The sequence below is a fragment of the Meleagris gallopavo genome, chromosome 22 (genome assembly GCF_905368555.1).
Source record: "Meleagris gallopavo chromosome 22, MGAL_WU_HG_1.1, whole genome shotgun sequence".
NCBI classification, from domain to species: Eukaryota; Metazoa; Chordata; class Aves; order Galliformes; family Phasianidae; genus Meleagris; species Meleagris gallopavo.
Window position 1 is genome coordinate 143454 of NC_139425.1, and position 20049 is coordinate 163502.

Below are 20049 nucleotides of genomic sequence, written 5' to 3' on the forward strand. Positions count from 1 at the left end.
ACACCTCTGGGAGCGGCAGCGCTCGCCCCAGACTTCCTGCCCGAGGGAAGCTGAGCTCCTTCGCCGAGCAGGGACGCGTAGCACCGGGCTGCGGCCCCCGGCGGGCTCCGGAGGACCCCAAAGGACGCGGGGGAGCGGGGTGCCGCAGCCGCGCGGGCTGAGCCGCAGCGGGCGAGGTTAAGGCAGCGCAGCGGCAGCCGCCGGGGCTCACTCGAGAGCGCGGCTCCTCCCGCACGGTCCCAACGGCAGTTCTGTTCGAGGCGGCGGATCCAGGCAGGGCCGAGCCCCGCACCATGTAGCCGCCCGGGGCTTCCGCAGCGCGGAGCCGAGCGGCCCGGCCGGGGGAGGCTCCCAGCGGGCGGGGCGGGGCGGGGCGGGGCGGGGGCGGGAGCGCGGCAGCGCGGGGCCGTTCCCTCCGCAGCGCCGCGGCCCGCCCCGCGCTGCGCTCCCGCCGCACGGCGGGCTGGCGGCTGGCGGCGGTCGCTGCGGCGCGGAGCCGCGCCCCAGAGGAGGTCGGCGGCGGAACGGGCCCGGGTGAGCGCCCGCGCGGGGCACGGCCGGAGCTCGGCGGCCCCAGGTGCGTTTGGCCGCGGAGAGCGGCGGGCGGGGCGGGGCGGGGCGGGACCGGGCCGGGCCGGGCCGCCTCGCCGGGCCGCAGAGAAGCGACTGCGGCTCTCCCCGCCCGGTCTCCCTTCCTCGGTGCTCCGGGAGCGGCGAGCAGCGCTTCTCGCCGCCGCCGTTTTTGGCCCGGCCGCAGCGGGGCGAGCGGGGCGCTGTGAAGCAGCAGCCCGGCCGTGCAGCCGGACCAGCACAGCCCAGCACAACCTAGGGATCCGCCGGCCCTGCGGCCCTCCCGCCGCTGCGGATTGCGGTAACTGCGTTTAACCACGGGGCTGTGATTTCAGAGATACGATTTACATTAGAGAGAGAATGTGCAGAGAGCCAGGAACAACTTGGACCGGGTCCTCGCATATTTCTGTGGTTATTTTTGGAGTATCGTCATATGGCAGGAGGTGGGCTCTGGAGGTATCCTCGAGCTCAGCGTTTTCTCCACAGACCGGTTACCCGGGTGATCGTATTAGGGGTACGCGGGTCCCCTTTATCAGTGTTTTCCGTATGAAGCACTCTTCCTACTGCTGCTTCTGCAGTAGTATTGTTCCGCTCCGTGCCTAGCCACGCGTTGCGGTGGGGACCCTTCTGCAGATAAACAATGGTCGGGTACGTGTTATGGAGTATTTGCAGCACTGCAGGAGCGGGCGGTGGAAGAGCTCTGTTATTGGGCTGCAGGCGGTGTGAGGTGACTCCTGATGAGCCCTCTCCTTGCTGACATGCCCTGAGAGGTGTGGCTTTCTCAACACACCTAGAGACCAGTCTCCTCGTCAGTTCCTTCCCCCTGTGGTCTTCTCACGTTGGGCTTGTCCAGAGGGGCTCTTGCATCAAACAGCTGGAGACATGGGAAGTATGTTGTGACCAAGGTCTGCCTCTCAGAGTTGCTTTGCAGCTTTCTGCCTCCTCTGCTGCCCACTGCATGTTTGTGAGTGTCCTTTGGCTGCCATGACTGGGGATCTGCACTCATGGCCTTCAGCAGCCTGCCTGCCCATGTTGCCTTCAAGCAAGTTTGGAGCTTAGGGAAGGCTGGGTTTGAGTGGTGATCCTGACAAGAAGACAATTAGTGTTTAATTGTGTTTTTTGGCTTCTGGTTTGGCAGCGTGAAGCCTGTCTGCAGATCTCCCTGAGTGCTCAGAGCCCTACTGTTAGTGAAGACCCCAGGCTCACAGGGTGTGTTCTGTGAGTTGTGCCAGACCCTGTTTATTGTAGCACATGGAAGGTCTACAATCACTCTCTTTCTCCCAACTTATCCCTTATGCGAGGACAATCCCCAAATTGACTTTTGAATAATCAGCGTGCACGTGTCCCCAGGGGATGTGAGCTGCCTCCTCTGCTTGCAGCCACTGCTGGGAGCAGTGAGCATCTCCTTGCAACCATTGTGCCATGTTTATTGCTTTAACAGCAACTTCAGATGGTAGTGGGGCCATTAAAGCAGACAGTGTTGCATGTAGCAGAGCCCTGGTTGTGACAACAGCCTTGTGAGGGGCCCAAGTGTGATGGACAACCAGGAGGGGGTCTGGGGTGGCTGAAGAAGGCTGTGGTATTACTGCATATGGAATGGAGAAAATTTTCAGAATCAGTTTTCCTCCCCAAGGCAGCTGATTCCTCTTTTTGGCCCTGAGCAATGACTTTGATCCAAAAGAGGAGATCACCTTGATTTACACAGTAACCTTTTCTTCTTTCTGCTTCTAGCAGTCCTGTAAATGACTGAAATGTCTGTTCCTTGCTCTAGCACTGCAGAATAATCATGCATATCTAGAGGAGGTTTTTGTAGATGGACAAACTAGTCAGGTTTCTGGCTAATTTTTTTCCTAAAAAAAAAAAAAAAGTTTCCTGTAGATAATTATGATTTCTAAGTGATGGAATTCAATGGAGAATGGCCTGCTAGTTAAAATGTAGGAGGTGGGCTTGGCTGTGTTCAGGATTGCTCGGTTTCCTGTCTGTTCTCACAGACTTTGCATGAGTGTCTCTTGCCTTAATTCTGTTCAGCTAGGAAATTATATTTCCTCACTGCTTTGGGCACAGTGATACGCTGCCTGAGCGACAGCTGGGATACTGATGGTGCAGTGTGTGTGAGGAGATGGGTTGAGTATGGGCTTAGGCTTGGTGGCAGATCAGTGTGGGCGTCTGGAAGGCCTGTGTTTAGCTATATCGTAGACTTTCATGTGGTGCCTGTCACTTGGAGGCCTGAGCCTGTTTTGAGAGTATATGCAAAAAAAAAAAGAAACACAAAACAGTGGAGATTCCCAAGCTTGGTGGTTGGAAGCTCCTGCATGGAAAGACTTGTGCAGTTACAGATACATGACTCTCATACAGCACGTAAAACGTGCTTGCGCTGGGGCCGTGACAGTGATGGCTGTGTGGCTTATTGTTCTCACTAGAGAAGTCAGATGGCACTGAGTCAGCAGGTTTGGATTTGTCACAGCTGTGGTGATTGTGCTGGAAGACCCAGGAGGTTTGGCAGTGTGAGGTGAAGGGACTGGCCTATGCTGCAGCCATGCTGGGGTTTGAGCTTGGACTCAGGTCTGCTGCCGGCTTGTGCTCTCCTCTGAGTCTGGATGAAGCGGTGGCATTGGAAGGGACTGATAGGCCTTGAGACCCTGCTCTGATATTGTGAATTCATCTGCTTTGTGTCATTGGTTCTGCTGATTTGGATGCCAGTAACTCACGGTGGCGTAGCCTGCAGAATGAACACTTTCTCTCACGCGTCATTTTGTCTGGATTACGGGAGACAGAAACATCATTGGGAAGAGGTTGTCTTTGCTGAGCATGTGTTGCAGTATTTCCTTGTGTCTCCAGATCCATCTTTCCTCTCAGTCCTTGAGTGGAAGCCGATGGTTTGTCCAAGACCTCAGTGAGCATTAATTCACAGAATCCACCATGCCTGGGACGAAGGGCACCCCAGCCCTGCCATGTGCTGGCTGCTCCCCAGCTCAGGCTGCCCAGGGCCCAGCCGTGGCCTCAGGCACCTGCAGGGATGGGGCATCCACAGCTCTGGGCAGCAGTGCTGGGGCTGCACTGCCTCTGAGTAAAGGACTTCCTCCTCACATCTGGTCTAAATCTCCCCTCTTTTAGATTAAAGTTGTTTCCCCTTGTCCTGTCACCACCTGCCTGTGTAAAAGGTCATTCTCCCTCCTGTTCTGAACCTTCCTTTAAATATTGAAGGCCATCGTAAGGTTTTCCCCACAGCCTCCTCTTCTCCAGACTGAACAAGGCCAGCTCCCTCAGCCTGTCTTTGTAGGAGAGGTCTTTCAGCCCCCTGAACATCAAAGAAATAGAAGATTTGGGCAGTTGTATCTACTGCAGCTTTCCTGTCCCAGGTCCTGTGGGCGTCCCCAACTTGGATGACAGTTGCTCCACCCTCCCCTTCTTTTCTCCAAGGAGGTGAATGGCTGTGCCAAGAGCTCTACCAGCTGTTATATAATTGGAGCAGAAGCCAAGGTTTGCTCTCCTTGCACTAGACAGGGGAATGTGGAACTGTATGAAAAGGAAGTGTCATCTTAGAGCCCTCTTTGGTGATTTTGCCCTCTTGTCCCAGTACACAGCTTTGAAGGTGCAGAAGGTGCTTTGAATTGAAGCTGAGAAGTAGTTAGTGCCTTGCACATAGTGTATGCATGTACATCTACATACTCACGCACACCTCCCAGATTTGCTATTTGAGAAGGTGGAGGTAACAGGCAGAGCCTTAAAACCCAGAAAATAATGCTTTGGAAGAGCAATTCCCTTCCATCTTTTACTGGTGGTCTGTGTTTTGTCCTCCAAAGGGCACTACACTGTCGTGTGGGCTCAGCAGTGTGTCAGACTGGATCTGCCCCATGCAGTAGACGATGGGTCTGGTGTGATCACAGAGAAAAGGAGTCTGGGCTGACACCATTGTGCTCAAACCATGAGACAAATGAGGCTGAAGCTGCAGATCTGCAGTTTCCAAAAGGTCAGCAGTTTCATTTGGGCACTTGGCCTTTTTGTGGAGATGAAATGTGGTACTGCTTTAGTATCGGATCTGTTCCCATTTCAGAAGTCAGGCCTCTGCCCACCAGCTGTAATTGGACCCAATGGTAATCATGTTGAGCTTCATCTTGCCAGTTTCCCAGTCTGGTCCAAAAGACAAACACTGCTTTCCATCGAGGCTATCAGAGACACAGTCAAATCTGGCACCAGATGCCAGATGTTAATGTAAAATGCATCCTGTGTGTGAGCAGATAGTGAATGGGGATTTACAGTATGGCATTTTGGCCAGGTTCCACCCACCTGACTCCTTCCAGCTATCTCACTGCCTGTGCCCCACTTGCTGACTGGTGACAGAGCAGAAATGTGTGCTGGTATCCTTTGCTGTGTATCAGATGGAGAGGAAAACACAGGGTGGAGTCGTCTTTTGCACAAAGGAAAAAGTATCATTTCTGCCTTTGGTGGATTTTTAGGTGGCTGGGGGGAAATTAAATAGAATTTTATCACATTCATAGCCCTCTTCCCACCTCATTTTCCTGTGAATCTGTTATTGTCATGGTATCTTTCAGAAGATATTTTTAGATTTGCATTTTTTTCTTTCTTTTTCCGTATCAGGCTTCTGAAGGGAAACACATTTTTATGGCAGAACAGAACGAGCCATTTCATGAGGCATTTTGTTATGGGCAGAAGAGACTGGAATCTGATTGTGTTTTTTAAATGACATTTTCCCTTTGTAATCAGCTCATTGTGCTTGTCATTGTGTTTGCACTGGTGAGCCCGGAGGCAGCTAGGTGCATGCCCTGGCAGGCTGCTGCTGGGGGGGGGAGTTGGCCCTGCTCACCGTTCCCATGCTCAGCCACCCGGGAGCACTTCAGAACTTCAGAACACGTGAAAGATCCATGTGGGCAAACATGAAGGGCTGCAGCCCTGGGAGAAGTCCTGCAAGTGTTTCTCCCTAGCAGTCCTGGCAGGGATGCAGTACCCCTGTGTTTCAGCGAAGCGATTAAATCTTATTAGATGGACTATTGATTTGGCTGTGTCTCTGCTGGCAGGGGCTCCTGCTGAGCATTAGATGGCGTGGTACCTGATGAAATATTGGATCTCCTCTTTGCCAGGGACCAGAGGGAAGTGGCAAAATGGGTTAATGATGCTGTGCAAAGGCCTGATGGGTGGTCAGACTGCTAGGTCTGTCACTTGCTAAGGAACCATGGAATTTTTTATCAGGAATACAAATCCAGTGTTAATGCTTAGCTTCGGGATAGGAAACTTCCAACCTGAATTCTCAGTAGTGCTGCCTTTTAAGAGAGATTTATTGCATGTGATGTTCCTGCAGAGTAATGGTAGAGCAACAAAAATACCCTTTGATGTTTAATCTGTCTCTGGATATATGCGTGCCTATGTGAATCAGGGGCTGTTACTTCTACAAATTCACTGGGACGTGAATTCAGGGAATCAAAAGATGAGGATGTTCTTGTGGGTTACCTTAGTCTAGCATGGGTGCTCAACCCTTTGGCTTGCTTGTGCCACACTAAGTGAAGGGAAGTTGTCTTGGGCCACATATAAAAGATATGCAATAGGTAATGTAAGTAACAAAACGTCTTATGTGTATGTATGGGGCTGCTGAATCACGGCCAGAACCTCTGATTGATCACCTGAGGCGAGCAGTGAGTCAGCCATGGGAGCACAGGTGAAGGCAATTCACCTGTGCTGCAGGAAGGGGTGGAGCCTGGCTGCACCTCTCCTAGAGCCATTGGAGAGCTGACTGCCAGTGGGGAAGGATCTCTGGAGATCCACTCCACTGGAGTCTATTTTGTGAGCCCAGGATGGGGTGAGTGTTTTTCTTTTCCTACTCCAATATAATAATTACATCAGCCAAGCTCCTGGATATACTGTACCATCTGTATATTCATTGATTGCACAATATATGTATTATTTAAATGTAAAAGAAGGCAACAAAACCATAAAACTAGTGGGTTGGAACATGTATGGTAGTGCATCATATGTCTGTAAGAACTACAGCTGGCTTTAGGGTGACAGCCAGAAATAAATAAAGGAGGTAAAGGTAGAGAAAATGCAGCTGCCACTGCTGTGTTTTGATGGCAATTTCCACTGTAGCTATAACCCTCCCTGGCCCTTCTACTTTGGTGGAAGAGCTTTGAAGCTCAGCCTCACCCCCTGCCTGGCACAGCTTAGTATGCACGGCAGGACAACATGCGAGGCTGAAGATGGCTGTGGTGTTGTGGTCCAGTCATCTGCTGAGGACTGGCAAGGCTGCTTCCTCTCAGTGCACCAGAGCTGATGTTACCCAAAAGTGGGGTGCAGCTGTGCATGGCTGGACCTCTACTCAGGTCTTCATTCTTCAGTAAGCCGCCCTGGGGTTGCTGTGCTGCTCTGCCCTATTTATGTTCCAGGACAAGCAAAAGGAACAGCATGAATCCTTGTCCCCTTTCTTGACCTTTGTTGGACTGATCGGGGTTCTTGCAATGCATTGGCCTAGATTTGAGCAAGCTGGGTTTGACAAACGGCTTCTCCTAGCCCCTGTGAATAGATGTGCCTGCCAGCATTGCTGGCTCAGATCTGCCCCTTGCAAGGGCTGTAGTGTTTGTCCGAGTGATCCAGCCTCCTACCTATGGTTGATGTCCCAGCGCCTGCTTTGACAGCCGGTACTTGTGCTTGCCCTGTCAGGGTCAGACTGGATAATTGCTATGGGGTTGTGATGATGTGGGTCACTGTGGAATGTTTTCAGCCTGAAGCACTTGTCTGCAGCTGAGATGGTGTACACACCAGCCTTGTGCTGAGGACAGCTGTGTGGCAGGAGCTTGCAGAGCAATCTAGCGTGTATTTTTGCTAGCAGTAGTAGAGAAGCTGGAAGCTAGCAGGGGTGGGGGAGGGTCTTGCTCCCAGATGCCTGTGTTCTCAGAGCATGTCATTAATATGATGTTAATTGATGCAGTAGCTCCAATTCCAAAGTGTCTCCCTGCTGAAATGCAGCTGGCTTTGGTGAAAGCCGCTTCATGCAGCAGCAGCAGACAGGAAGGAAGGATGGTCTGTGTCAGCTCCAGAGCATGGTGGCTTTGTTTGGTAGTATGTACTGGTGCTGCAACACAGGCAGGTAGGGGGGGAGTGCCGAGTGTCACTGCCCTGTGCTCAGTGACTGCCTCCTCTGTCCTCCCTTCTGTAGGGACGTGGTGCAGCCCTGGTGAGCCCTGCGTCATAGACTGCTGATGGATGCTCATTCCTCAGGCTGGACGAAATCAGGCTGCTTCTATGTGTCTGCCTGCCTGCCTCTGCTCTTATCTCTTGAGCTGGGTTGGAGAAAGCCAAGTGCATGAGATCGGGAGCACTGTGGGGCCCCACAGAAATCTTTGGGCTCAGCAGAAGAGAATCAGGGCCTTGGGGGCTCATCCCTGTGAGGGCAGTGACTGGGAGGAAGCCCTGCAGATCACTGTGTGTTTGTACGGCCATCTTGGGGCAGGAGCATGAGCTGTGGACTTCGAGCCTGCTCAGCCCGGCCTGCTGTGCCTAGCAGCTGGTAGAGGATGGGACAGCACTTCTGCTCAGCTCCTCCATCTGGCCTGCTGACATAGGCAGTGTCTGCCTGAGGAGGTGGGTGTAGAATGTGGTATTGAGGTGTGTGTGTGTAATGACACACGTGGCAGTAGCCTTGGCACCCCAGTGGCATCCCCTGGCCCACAGATATGGGAGCAAGGAGTGTGAGGCCTGTGGTCAGGGAGGTACTGCCCTGGGGTCTGGGGAAAGGTGAACTGTATGCAGATGCTGATGTTGGGGCATAGCCAGTATGAGCTGGCGTTATGACCTCACAGTGAGCCTGTGTACGATGCAGCATGTGGCTAGGCCACGACTGCCATGCAGTTATGGAGAGCGGGGAGGGCAGGGCCTGTAGCTGAAGCAGCCACACGCTCTGTGCCGCATCCCAGCTCTGCTCCCAGTGCAGAGACAGCCCAGTGAGAAAAGCAGGCCGTGCAGGGCTGCAGCAGCACTTTCCTAGTGGGCAGGGCATATGGAGCGTGGCCAGTGGGATAGCATCAGCACAAGAGCCCTCGACCACGGGAGCCTGTGCTTTCCCCTGTGAGGGCAGTGGCAGAGACCTGGGGAAGGGACACAGCATTACAGGGGTTGGCTGAAACTCGCTCTTTCTTTTCCTTGTAGCTCTTGTGCAGATCATCTTGGGACATCGTTTTTTCCCAACCTAAAGGCATTGTTGTTACCTTGGAGGTGCTGATGCTCCTAGCTTACTGCATCGGGGCTGATGGGTGGCAGAAAGTCCTGTCCTTGTTGTTGAGGGCATGGGCCTGAGCCAGCTGCAGTTTCTGGCCTAGCTGCTACAGATTGACAGTGTGAAAAGAGATGCTGTCATTGCTGTGTATCACCTCGTATTGCTGTGCTGCTTGGGGACTCCATCCAAATGGAAGCTGAACAGCTTTTCTGCTCTGAGAAAGCTTCTGAGAAAGTTGCTGTGGATCCGTGTCACTCCTGTGGAGCCAAAGCCTGTTCTTAGAATCTCCATGCAGTGCAAGCTGTGTAGGGCTATGTGCAGCTGATGTTTGCTTGTGGGAAGTGAAAGAGTTTCACTGCATCCATGTGAAATGTGAAGTAAGTGAGCTGTGAGTCCTTGATACTGAATGCTCAAGGGACTTTTGGTTTTGATTTATTTTGTTTATGTTATGGAGCGATTGAGTTTTCATAAACAAGTTATCCTGCCTGCTTTGCATTTGTCCTTGTGAGAGGATTGCCTGTGTGTGTTGAACGTACAAGTTAACTCTTGTAAAAAAAGTCGGAAATATTCTTGCTGGGCTATAGGACTTTGCTTCCTCTTTCATGTAACTGTAGCACTCATTGGACTGCATTTCTTCCCTGGGCACATGAAGGTCTTCTTTCTTTTCTTTTCTTTTCTTTTTTTTTTTTTTTTTTTTTCCTTCTTCATTGTATATAGTTGCCATCTAAAAAGTGGCTCTGGAAATTCTGTTATAGGATCCAGTTCTGAGATCATTTCCTTTTAAAACTGCTCATTTTACTACCTGTGTGCCAAACTGCCTCTCCATGGATGGGTGAGCCAGGTGGGCTCCTTGTGTTGTGTGTGTCACTGCCTGGGATAAAGGTCCTGCCAACCAGATGTTGCCCTTAGTGTCACCAGTCAGGGCTATCATCAGAGGGGCCATGCAGGTGACGCAGAGGGACAGAAGGCAATAATGTGGCACAGATGGCCCTGAAATGAGAACCTGGGTAGCAATTGTCTGTGCAAGCCAAGAGTCTATCTGTTTCACTTCTCAGAGGTACTGCAGTACTGCCCATAGTAAATATTTGCTTTTATTGCTCAAAATTGGCAGAGCCGGCTCTGAACACATGCAGCGAACAGACCTGCTGCTTTTGGAGGTACTGTTTTGACATCGGTCTCTTTGCGAGTAAAGCTGCATATAAAATAATCTGTAGCAGAAAATCTCCAGCAAGTGGATTTGTATGGAGTCTAAATGCAATGCTTAAGCAGTTCAGGCACCATCTTGTGAAGAAACACACTGCTATCCATCCATGTGCTTGTCATCATTCCTGGAAAGATTATTATTTTTTATTATTTCTAACCAAATCCAATTTCTTCTTTGCAGATTCTGAATTGTGCCTGAACAGAGCATTGAGATCAGCCCCTGGAAGCAGTGTGAGTTTATCCTGAAAGCCTTTATTCTGCTTTCTAGATCCCATGTAAGGCCAAGTAGGTTTTGTAGCATAGAATGGGTTGCAGTAGCTGATGGTGGAAGATCAGAGGTCATGCCGCAGTATGAAAGAGGCTTGTATGGTAACTGGTTCTTTGCTAGAAACCCTCTTGTGATAACTGGAAATCTGGCCTGCTACTGCTGGAATGCAGAACTGTTGTAACTTGGATTCCTATGGCTTTCCTAATGTGTTGGGATTTTTCCTATTTTAGGCGTTAGGCAACAGCCCCTTTGCTAACAGAAGGGTTCGTACCAGCTGTCTGACTCTTTGCTTGCTGACAATGCTGTTTTGGGGGAATCGCACACTAAGTTTCCATGTGGTGTGTTTTTGTTGTTTTTTTTTTTTTTGCCCAGTGTTCTGGAGAAACTGGTGTGTTTGCAAACCATAAAATGTGCCACTGAGTTTTGTGAAATGAGGATCTGAGGTCCAAGCATAGATCCCAGGCCTTCAGGAGGGACTGGGCATGGCTGTCATGAAGTGTGTCCCAGTGAGCCAGCTTGGACTGGACAACAAGAGAAGACCAGAGATAGTTCTGAGTTGCAGAATTATTTTTGAGACTCCTGAAAGAGTGGAGGCCTTGTAGCTCAGGCTTTCTCCAAGAGGGCTTCAGGCCCCTTGGATTTGGCTTCTGCCCACCTGAAGCAGGAAATACTCAGTATGTGGGTAGGCGATCCACATCCTTGCTGAGAGATGCAGGTGTGCTCCTTGGGGCTGGAGATGTCCCTGGCTCTGGGCAGAGCCGTTCATTAGTTTTTATGAGCTAAGAGATTATCCTTCTGTGGAACTTCTTTGAAGGTCCAGACCTACTCAAGATCTGGGGTGCATGTCTAAAGGGAAAGCAAGAAGGACAGGGTTTCTATGTGCTGAAGAACCACTTGGCTGTTGGAAATACTGGTTTTGGAACTAGAGGGGTAGAAGTGCAATGAGAAGGGATGTCCGTGTGGCTCCCTGGCATTTCTCAGGGACAGCCTTAAAAACAGAGCCAAAGCAGAAGGTGCTGTGCAGAGCAGACACAAACTGCTCAGGATGGGAAAGGAACACTATTCTCCTGAGGAAGGGAGGAAAAAGATTATCATAGCAATGAGGGAATGGCTCTGCAGGTGACTCCCAGCAGCCTTATCATACAGGCAGGGACTCACCTCTGCAGTGCAGGAGCAAATCTTCCTGACAGGAATCATGCAGCAGCCAAATGCTCCCATCAGTCTTGGCCTATGTGCCTAGCACCCACCCCATTCCTGAAGGAAACTGAGGCACGTGATGATACAGAGTCACATGCAAACAAGCACTCAAGTTGGACTGCATTTCTACCCCTCTTGTTACAAAACTGATATTCCAATATCCAGACATTCTCATAGCTTTACTGGGAGGAACTGCTCGTAAAAACTAGCTAGCCGCTCCAAGCCTAGGGGTGCCAGGTGGCGTGGACTGGATGGGGTGTTGGGAATGGGAAGCAAGAGAAAAACCCCTCTGCTGCTTCTCTGCAATGGGTGCCATACCAGGAGCTGCAAGAGAGCCCTGTGGTGACTCCTAACACCCAGTGATGCCTTTGTTAGTAAATTTGGTGTCCCAGGTGCAGCAGGAGATTGGTGGCCCAGGTCTGGGTATGCTGTGTTTCTTGTTTCCCCTTTTTTAATTCTGCTTTGTTAACAGACGTCCTGGTTAGCTGTCCAAGGCATAGATCCACCAGTGGCTTGGAGCAAATGCACATTAAAGAAAAGTAGAACTGATCTGCTGCTGCGCTCTTGTAGCAGCTCTGGGGAGACTTGCTGAGCCATGCACTGGGGAATAGCATGGAGCCCACAGGTCCCGTCTTTCTGACAAACCTGGGAATGTGGAGCCATGTTGGAACAGGTGTGGCCCAACCTGCTGGTGTTCTTGTGTTGGGGAAAGCATCCACAGACTTCTGGAAGGGTTGGTAGTGCTCCTGACTTGGCATGATTATCATCCTAGGAGTAAGCCTCTAATTTCTGTGCATTTCTGCAGTTCCTTTGCAGCTGATCCTAACTCTTGAGTATCACAAAGGGCTTACTCATTGAGTTTGTCAGGCAGAGTGAAGAGCAAAAGCTTTCTTGGGTGCTTGCTGTAAGGGAATGGCCTTCCTCCTAGAATTGATGCACAAGATATGAGTGGTGAAAATAGAACTTCGGTCCAGGTCTAAAGCAGTGGATACAAGGCTCTTTTGGAGATGCAGAACATAGAGTCACAGAATGGTTATGATTGGAACTTCCAACTCTGCTCCAGCAGAGTAACCAGCACCATGTCCAAGTAGCTTTTGAAGGTGTCAAAGGAAGAGACTCTACCACCTCTCTGGGCAACCTGTGCCAATGCTCTGTCAACCATGTGGTAAAGAAGTGCTTCCAGGCAGCCAATCAGAAGGACTGAGACTATCTTCAAAGCAGAGCCCTCTATGCTGTCATGATGATCATCACAGGGATGATTTGGCCCCATAATTCTGATTGCAGGCAGTTTATAGTGGCAGCCAATCACAGATGAGCATAGAGCAGCTGCTGAGTTCCCTTCTCAGTGCCCCAGGCAGGATCAGCTCCTTACTGCAAGAATTAGCTCAGGATGTTGCACTTCCCACCTTATGCTGTGATTTACTCTAGGTCTGCTTTCCAGAGTTGGCAGGAAGATGAAGCTGCTCTTTCTTCCTTAGTCTTTACCTCATGCAGTGATGGGATGCTGGCCAGGGCTTTGACTGCCATGTCCCCTGGGGTGGCCTGGAGTGCAGACTGTGGGAGCCTTTACTGCTGGGCAGTGGTGCTGGGGCAGCACTGTGCCTGCTCCACCATCCTGGCTCAGGGCTGCTGGTGCATTTTCTTCTTAGAGTCCATACTCCCTAGGATACGTGCCTTGATCAATGAAGATTATTCTGTGTCATTCCAGCTGCTTTGGTGTTGTCTGAGCAAATTGGTTTGTGGTATGCAGCAGTGTGTGCCCTGAAGGCTGGTAAGAATGCTACCAGCTCCCTCAAACTCATCTTGGGAAATGATGGCTGCTGGTGAAGCACTCTGCTTACTTCGACTGATACTTCTAACCTCTTCTGTATCATCTCAGTTAGGAGTCCAGCTTCCGCCCTGTTGCCAAATATCTAGAGTGAACACCCACTGCTGATCTCTTTGTCTCTGCTCAGCTCTTGAAGGCTTCTCTAAGATGTGTACTGAGGCTGTAATCTTTCCCCACCTTTGGATGTACATTCAGTGAGGCCTGCTTGAGTGTCAGGAGCTGTGCCTTTTCTTCGAAGATGCAGCTTTGCTGCTTGCCCCTGAAGTCCTGGCAGGTCTTGGGGTGACTGTCTGAGAGCTCTCAACTCCTGAGCTATATAGTACCTTCATCACAGCCTTTGGCCATGAGCTTGAAGGATGGGCTTCCGCCCTGCTGAACTGATGAACTTCAGCACCGCACTGAAGGAAAGAGCTTTCCATTCCTAAATTTCTCCAGAGGAGAACTCATCACCTGTGGCTGGAGTTTTGGCAGTGTGTTTAGCACAGCAGGACATGGGGATAAAACACTGTTATGTTTGGATCTGCAGGACTTGCTCCCAGGAATGGATACTACTAGAAAAGCAGGTTGCTAAAGCTGCTCGAAGTGAGGCCAGTGGGCTCTGAAGGAGTTGCTTGGGGCTGCTGTGCTTATCTGAGTTTTCCGGGCTCAGCTGCAGGCTTGCTGCAGGATGGGGATGCTGGGGCTCACCTGCATCCCACTACCTCCCTTCTGCCAGCCTGGGAGATGCTCCTTCTGTAATAGCCAAGGGCTTCTTGGGCTTTTCTCAGCCTTCCAGGAGTGTCTTTGGTGGGTTTGGAAAAGGCCAGTTCTCCATTGAGCTATATGGCACCCTAGTGTTCGGTTCTTGGTTTGTGTCCTTTGCTACTTACTGTAGCAGCAGGCTGCATGGTATGACAGTGGGGAAATTGACAGTGCACTGGAGGGAGGTTGTGTTGTGGTGAGAAGCTTTTAGAACTAGAGAGGTGACCAAGCAGGTGGTTTGGAAAGAAACATCGTATCTTCTCCCCTGCAGTGTCACACAAGGGCACTTGTCCTGCTCCCACATGCATGTGGTGGCCAAAGGGCTATTCAGTGGAGCTGGTGCCGTCTTCCTCGCCATGGACACATGTCCATTGAGCAGCTGTTGTGCAGGCCCTGCTTCTTCCAGCAGAATGCCCAAGAAACGCAGTGGGCCCTGTGGGCAGGTAGTGGGACAGTGCTTGTTCCTCACCACGAAGTTATGATTAAACACTGCCTTTGGGATGAAGAGGGCAAGGGAGAGGGCTGCTGGCATTCTGTTACAGGTGCACACTGCTGCCTCCGGCACAGGGCAGCTCAGCTGTGAGTGCCAGGGGGCTGTGTCTGGAGTTGTCATGGAAACAGAGGGTTCTGGGGCTGGGGAGATGGAGATGGTGCTGGTGCTACAGCACTGTGTGTGGGTGGTGAGAGGGGGTCGTCACGGTTTGCTGTGCTGGTGACAGCCCCCGTGCTGCTCCAAGAGCTGTCACAGAGGACACCTCGGGCAGTGTGTGTGCCCACATCTTCCCACAGAAGGTCCTGGAGTGCTGGTGACAGAAACCCCTGGAGGGTGACTCCCTAGCAGGCTGGGCCTACTCCGCCATGGGCTGATGGGTGTCCACAGGCAGTGGAGGCCTCCTGCCAGCCAGGCTGGGCCGCATGGGGCAGAAGGGCTGGGCTGGACCTGGCTGAGGCTGCTTGTCTGCAGCTTGGGGCAATGCAGGTCCCTGAGGGAGCTGTTGTTGCCTTTGCTCCCCTTGTCTTCACTGCAGCCTTGCCCGGTTGAGTTGAAGGACGAGAGGCCCACCAGCCTGAGTCTGCTCTGTTTGGCACAAGCCACTCTCACAGTCCTGCTGGAGTGCTGCTGTTCCTGGCAGCACGTTGTGCCTGCACTACAAAAAGTATGTTCTGTGATTGGGCTGTCCTGGACGCTGGATGCAGATGAGAGCTTGCCTTAGTTCTGCACAGCTTATGTCTGGACTGTACAAGTGTTGAGACCTCTGCCCTATTTTGAAAATAATTCTCTACTTGCCAGATCAGGGGAATAAGTTATCCCCATTTCTTGACTCAGGTTTTTCCTGCACTGTGTAAACTTTAATCTTTTTGTTAATTGCTTCAGTGGTAAAACATTAATTTCTCACTACATGGTGCTTCCCTGGAGCAGGGTGTGCTCAGCTGCAACCCCAGGCACAGGCAGCCAGGTCCTGCTCCCTCAGTTCACATCTGCCTGCAGCAACCTCCTGTGCTGGGTGCATGGTTTTGTGCCCTGCCTGCCCGCACTGGGACTTTCCTTCCACTGCCGTGTGACAGCAGGAAGCACTGGTAGCCCTTTCACTGAGAGCTCTGCCCTTGGGTGTGGTGGAGAGAGGCTTAATTCGGTTCCCCCTGCCTCCACCTTTTTTCTTTTTTTTTTCTTTTTAACCTCTCCAGCCCTTCCTTTTGTTGTCATTTAATTGTCCAAGTTCCCTGAATGCCTGTTACCTGCCTTGGGGGAGGATTCGAGACACATCAAAGCAAGAAGAGCATCTGCAATCACTAAGTATACACCCTTTGGGAGCTAGAGAGAGATTAAACTGCGAGGAAAAACAACTGCTAAAGATTGTCCAAGAAGTAAAATGGAGTGCTGGGGGAGAGCAAGAGAAATCAAACAATATTTGCTTACCAGAAGTTGTGTCTCTTGTTCCTAAGGGACCCCACTGGGGTGATATATTCCCTCAGGGTAAAACCTGGCTGGGTGCTGGGGAGGGCAGCAAGGCTACTGCGTTTTGCAATGGAAACCAAGGGTCTTGGTGTGTCCTTCCAGTTCTGGTCTTGGCATGGGCTTGTACAGCTATTTGTCAGGACTGAGTCTATGCATGATCTTGTGACTGATACCCCCTTCCCCTAGGGAGCCTCCGATCCTTACTCTGCATTCTGGGTGCTTATCCACTCCTGTGCAAGCTTTCCTTCTGCAACTCCCCTGCAATGGGGGCAGCATTTGCTGTAACCTCCCCTAATGGTGTCAGTGCTTCTTAGGAAGAGTTGGCATTTGATTGCGTGTAGAAGGTAGAAAAGAGGTGCTAGCAATGAAAAGTGTTAAGTGGAGCTGTGAACTTGGTGTCCTACCAAGTTTGCAGGTGGACTTTGCAGGTGCAGCTGGGCAGGGCAGCAGAGGGGTACTCAACCAGCAGTGACTGCTGTGTGGGAAGCCTGCCTGGGTGCAGGGGAAGTTGGACTTTGTCTTTCAGCTGAATAGGGAAAAATAATTAAATTTAAAGCTTTGTATTTTGGGAACAATAGAAAGCAAACAGAATGAATCGCAGAATCTTCCTTAGCAGTAACATTTCTTGCAGTCACAGGTCAAGATTAAATCAGTGCTTGGGGAGGTGTCAGCAGCTCAGTCTCTACCTGAAGCAGTCTGTGGTGTGTAGCAGCTGCTTGGGTGCTTGAGGGTGTGAGACATGGGCCTCAGTAGAGCACCCTGCTGTGGCATATGCCATGGCCCTCCTGGTGCCTCAGGCCAAGCCTGTAGGCTTTTTCTTAAACTTGCATTCAAGGAAGGTTTGTTTTTTAATTTTTGAGAAAACTATATTAGTAATAATTTTTGTTTCACAGAGCATCTTCTTCCCACATCTTAAAAAGTAGAATAAGTCATGAACTGGAGATACTCTTCATCGCTTCAGTGAAATGTTTTATCGGTGAGGGGCTGGCAGCAGCATGCCTGCAGTCCAGCACATCCCAGGACGTGGCAGAAGGGAAAGGAAGGTCCTTCAGGAGAGCAGCCTCTGGAAACTCACCCACTGTGTCTTGGGCTCCGTTAACTCAAGGGTCGTTTGTCTCATCCGTGCTGATAGCCTGAGCTCAGCAAGTTGCCTGTCACTGCAGGGTTAACCAGAGCTCTTGAAAACCTCTCATTTCTTTTAGAGTAATTTTAGGGCAAAGCATTTGCAGTTACACTGATTCCTCATAGAGCTGAAGATTAATCACATTTCAGTGTGCCAAGTCAAAGGAAAAGCTTGTTTTCTCTATGGCTTTGATGAGTAGGCTGTGCTCGTGAGAGGCTAGACCTCTGCTGCAGATACTGGTGTTAGGAACAGCTTAAGGAAACCCAGGAAGTCTGGGTCTTTATTTTTCTTTCTTTATTTATTTTTTCCTGTCTTTATTTTCCATGGTTAATAGAGCAATTTCCTGCTCCTCTTTCTAGCCAGCTGCTAATCTGTACTCGCTCAGAAACAGGCTGAACAGCAATATGAATTGCAGGTACCGTCCAAAAACTGTTTCCAAGAGAAATTCCTTGAGCTCCAACTCCTGATTAGTGTTTCACTTACTGAATTGCTGCTTTTCTTCCTTTGAACTTACATTACTTTTTTCCCCGCAATGTAATTTTGTGACATTTGGAGGAATTTGCCCAACACATGGGTCTATATTGCTTGGGAGGCAGCAGTGATGCTGAGGGTTGTGATTTGCCCTTGGAGCAGAGCACTCCCCTCTTCTGCTTGCAAGGCTCTGTCCCTGTGGGTTGGCATGTAACAGAGGTAGAGAAGTGTGCTGCACTTCCAGGGCTTGTTACAGATTAAAACTTGACTGAGACTGGGGTAAGGGCAGAGGTGATCTGTTGAACAGCAAATGAGGGCATGGTATGGTGAAGGATGGAGGCAACCTGATAGGTTGTGAATCCTACTTTGGTGACACAGCTGAGAGTTGGTATGCAGTGGAAGGGGAGCAAGTTTTTGGGCAGGTGCTTGTGGATTCATGAGAGCTTGCCATGCCTGGCTGTTTCCCCAGTGTTTGTAGGTTTGGGACCTGGGACAGAGAAGCTAAGCTGTAAAGGGTGATGCTGGACAGAGCGTATGGGGAGCTCAGATGATTGGTGTCCTTGGGAGCACGGATTGTGTGGTGCCGTGGGAATTGCTGGTTCCCAGCTAGCCAGGCTGGCTTCTTGAAATGGAGCAGAGTGGTTTAGATTTGATTTTCCCTTTTGGAATCTAGCATTAATCAACTTGCAAAGGCAGCAATTAGACTTGGAGTGGGAGGTCAAGCTTGTCTAAAAGCATTGTTCCTTTTCCTCTAGACCTTGGCTACAGCACATGGTGTGGGGCACATGGTCAGGCATCAGGGAGAGGTGGCAGCAGATGCCAGGTGAAGGAGATGCAGGGTTTTCCGGTCCCACCCCTGCTGCTGGAGCTACAGCAGCAGAGCCGGCGCGTGCAGGCAGGTAGCTGCTGCAGGATGGCTCCTGTGGGATGCTGGTTGCTAGGCAACCTCAGAGGTGGAGCTTTGCAGGTTCGGAAGCTGCTGCAGGCTGCTTCTGCCCTGCCTGCATCCTATCCTGCACACTCTGGGAGATGCTGCTGGCTGCCCTGCTCTGCATGGGGAGCTGGGTTCCCCAGTGTAGCTGGGCATTACTATCGAAGGATTTGGGGTTTCTCAGACTGAGATTGTTGACCACCTCGCTGTGGAGATGGGAAGTTGTTTTGGAGCTATGATGGCTTTTTTGTTTGGAGCTTCCACCTCAGTGATTCTGATGGTTTGCACCTAAACAAGGAGAAGAGTTGAGAGCTGCAAGGCCTCAGCAGTTCAGGCAGCACACCTTTGGTCAGGATGGGTACTGACCCCAAGACACGGGGGAGGAGGTGTCCTTGGTCCTCTTTAGGTTGTGGCTGTGTCGAAAAGGGTGTGCGAAGGAAAGGCTGGGTGCTACAGCAGTTCAGATAACCTGTGTAGGCATCAGCAACTGCCAGTTGTACTGGCGCAGATGCCAGTACAGCAGGCTGTCTCCCTGAGCAATTGCAAGCTTGTCTGGGTAAGTTACTGCTGTGGGTCTCTTTTCCTTACAGTTTATTCCCAAGCATAGATGTTCATAGGACACTTGGGGAATCCTTTCTTAGAAACAACAAAATCTTTGGATTAAATGAGATCCAGAAATGCAGCAAGAAGCTGTGCCTGTAGTTGCCCCAGGGCTGGAGTAAAGGGAGGTTACTCTGGGTGGTGGCTTAAAATTTTTATTTCAAAGCATCCTGATGCTTCAACCTGTGGATTCAACATGGATTTTACATGCTGAATGTTAAGCAACCTATTTTCTCCTTTGCTCTTTTTCCTAGCACTTGTGAGTTCCCTGCCCACAGCTGGTGCATCTTGCTGGACCTTTGCTGAAAGTATTGAATGTCCTGGGTGCACCATCATATCGTAATACCCTCTTATCCTTTCTCCTAGAGTCTCCTCTACACTCTGCTGACTCTGCAGATGTGTGTTGTAGAAGGTACTTGCTTGCCTGGAAGAGGCACATTCCTGGCTCTGCAGAACTGCCTGACGTGTTAGAGAAGGCAAACTGTGCAATATTGTCTCTGTTGGAAATACCATCCTGACAAAATTATTTGGATATCTCAGATAAAAGCAGATTTTATTCACTATTGCAATGGCAGGCATCCCACAAGCAGGAGAGTGCACTTATGGACACAATATGACAGCTTTTGTATCTTGTTTCCCCTCCTTCCTTCCCCCCCTCCCCTGTTTCCCCATTGGCTGGACACTCCAAGTTCACAGTCTTATTGAAGGTTTACATTTGTTAATTCGTGTGTTATCTGGTGTCAGTCAGCAGCCATCCTGTTGTTTCCAAGATGTCTGGGTTCTCTTCTTGCCATATCAATATGGTGATTTTCTTCAAAGTCTTTGTTAAACAAAGAGTACCGGGGGGAGGCGGGGGGGTGATGCCAGGCCTTCCCAATGTCTCTTCAGATGTTTCCTTGGGCATGCCATGACTTGTTCTCTGGTTTGATAAGTCTTGTG

General features: G+C 50.7%; 1 protein-coding gene across 14 annotated transcripts in view; it reads left to right on the forward strand.

Annotated features, from left to right (window-relative positions):
* The first annotated feature begins 353 nt into the window (after positions 1–353).
* The window catches only part of EPB41L1 (erythrocyte membrane protein band 4.1 like 1), a 68618-nt gene continuing 48922 nt past the window's right edge, over positions 354–20049 (forward strand). For 5 of the 14 annotated variants that reach the window (XM_085241942.1, XM_085241952.1, XM_085241949.1 and 2 more), the window contains exons 1-2: positions 354–577; positions 10176–10225. The gene's annotated coding sequence lies outside the window, so the exon portion shown is untranslated. Of the gene's footprint in view, positions 578–627; positions 872–10175; positions 10226–20049 lie in introns of those variants that run through there. The other 9 variants (XM_085241953.1, XM_085241954.1, XM_085241944.1 and 6 more) reach the window with 8 other exon arrangements.